At 37.9% G+C, this 2,645-nt stretch overlaps 1 pseudogene; it reads left to right on the forward strand.

Moving 5' to 3' along the window:
* The first annotated feature begins 764 nt into the window (after positions 1 to 764).
* On the forward strand, positions 765 to 1,205 carry LOC106146971 (annotated as a pseudogene).
* Positions 1,206 to 2,645: the final 1,440 nt, after the last annotated feature.

Consider the following 2,645-nt stretch of genomic DNA (forward strand, 5'->3'; position numbering starts at 1 on the left):
GTGATATAAAACACATGCTGGGGAACTTTCCTTTAACATGTTTCCGTAATGAAATCCTGTTGCTTCAGAGATCCTGTTCTAACATATCTTCACAACATCCAGTGAGATAAATAGGCAATAAGCTTTACTGATCAGGTTCTTGATCCAGAAGGGGAGGCTGCCTGCCTAAATCTATATGGCAGTGAGTAGGATATAAATTCTGGTATCTGACTGCATGGAATCAAATTCTGGCTTTACCACTTACTAATTGTGGAAGTTTGGTTGTCTGTGCTTTATCTTTCTCACCTGTAAATAAGAATGATACTAAAGTACCTAATCTCATAAATTTGTTATGACAATTTAATGAAATAATAACTGGAAAACAATGATTAAGTGAAAACACTTAGCATAATGTCTAACATGTGGTAGGCTCTCAGTATATATTATATTACTTTATAATTATTACTGGTATATCCCAATAAGGGACTTGTATCCAGAATACTATATACAAAACTTGAAACTCCATAATAAAAGGATAAGTAATCAATTCTCCAATTTAAAAAAGCAAAGGCTCTGAATATCTAAAAAAGATATACAAATGACTAATTAACACATGAAAGGATGTTTAATATCTCTAGTTATCAGACAAATGCGAATAAGAACCGCAGTAAGGTGTGGGCAAGATGGCAGCCTAGCAGAATGAAAATTAGTGCCTAGAAGCAGATCTTAAAGGCAGTTTCTCCCACATCTTTTTTCATATCACCTGATAAGCTTCTTGATATATTATGGCAGCAGCGGCAACAGCAGAAGCAGTAGCAGCAACAGTAAAATGGGCAGTATCCAGGAGAGCTCTCTTGAAGCATTTATTTCCAATCCAATCCAAAATGGAGCTTTATCTCATGTTTGCTGTAAATCTACGTATTCTTCTCTTCCAGATGACTATAATTGTCAAGTAGAGCTTGCTTTGACATCTGATGGCAGGACAATAGTATGCTGCCACCCTTTTGTGGACATTCATATGAACACACAAGACCTATCCCTCAACCAGATCCTGTGCATAATGTTGAAGAAACACATGATCCAGATGAGAAGAAAATGAATGCCTTGAGCAAGGTCCCATGACAGAACAACTTAGCAAATTGTTCTTTATGATGAAGTGTCTTTGGTATCCTCATGGACAGTATCACATACGTCGTATGAAAATGATTCCTCCAAAAGACAGATGATATTGACGTTCTCGGGAGAATCAAAGAGAAATGTTATCCTGTGCGGCGTTTGCCATTGCAGAAAATACACTAGTACTGTGTGGTAATAGTAAAATAACAAAATGTCTTTTCACATAAAATAAAACCCACAGTAAGATACTACAATTGTAGAATGGCTACAGTGAAAGAAGTCCCAGATGATAACAAGTGCTGAGGAGGTTGTGGAGGCGGCTGTGCCCCCTTCATATATTGCTAGAGAGAAAGGAAGAGGGTGCAGCTGCTTTGAAAGGCAGTGTGGCAGTTCCTAAGGGTTAAACATTAGCTTTGGTACGTGAGCCAGCAATTCTAGGCATATACGCAAGAGAAATGAAAACACAAATTCACACAAAGCTTGTACATGATTGGTCATGATAGCGCCAAAGTGAGAACAACGTCAACGTTTGAGTAAAGAAAATGTAGTACATTCAATATAATACAATTTGATTCAATAATAAAAAGAAATGAGGTATAGAAACGGGCTACAGTCCAGATGAACCTTGAAAGCATATCCTAACTAAGAGAAGTTCATCATAAAGTTCCACACATTATATGCTTCCACATGCGTGAAATGCCTACATTAGGCAAATCTGTAGAGATAGGAAGAACACTCATGGTTGTCTGGGACTGAGGGAAAGAGGGAAGATGCGGGAAGGACTGGGGAAGGACTTCTAATGGGCACAGCATTTTGTTTTGGGGAGACAAAGGTGTTCTAAAGTTGAATTATTATAGTTGTACAACCCAGTGAATACACTAAAAAACATGGAATTATATAATTTTTGTGGTGCTTGGGTCAAACCCTTACACATGACAGGCAGAATTATATGCTTTGAATGGGTGAAGAGTGTCATATGTGAGTTATAATTTAAAAAGTTAATAATAATAATAATAATAATAAAGCAAGGTGGCCAGCACTAGGTTGTGGGACTTCTTTGTAGTTTATAGTAATGTCTGGTGGCAGTTGGATCATGCCTATACCTGCCAATTGTGTTGTGGAACTAAGACATTTCCAGTGGGGCCTGACAAATGAGTTGGAATAGCTGGAAAATTGCTTCCCTTTCTATGATTATGGTAGATCTTTCTTCTGAGGCCTGTCTGATTATAGTCTTGGTATCTGCTTGCTAAGTAGGATGAGACAAGATGTGGATGAGGCCACAGTCGTGGCCCACTGAGATGATCGTGACCAGGTACTTTTGCTTCTCACTCCCTGGCCAAAGAATTCATTCTTCTGTCTAGATTGGCCTTTGGAGAAATTTCTCTTACAGAGTCCCCCAGGGAAGCGATTCTCTCTTTTAGTGTGGTTATAAGGTCCTCTTCTCTTCATATGTATGAGAATGAGCTTGTTTGCTATGTTTTATAAAACAGTGTAAAAATAGCTTTTCAACCAACAAACATTGTAGCTGAGCAAAGTATACTATTAGTATT

The sequence above is a fragment of the Chinchilla lanigera genome, unplaced genomic scaffold (genome assembly GCF_000276665.1).
Source record: "Chinchilla lanigera isolate Chin_1 unplaced genomic scaffold, ChiLan1.0 scaffold00108, whole genome shotgun sequence".
Taxonomy (NCBI): Eukaryota; Metazoa; Chordata; class Mammalia; order Rodentia; family Chinchillidae; genus Chinchilla; species Chinchilla lanigera.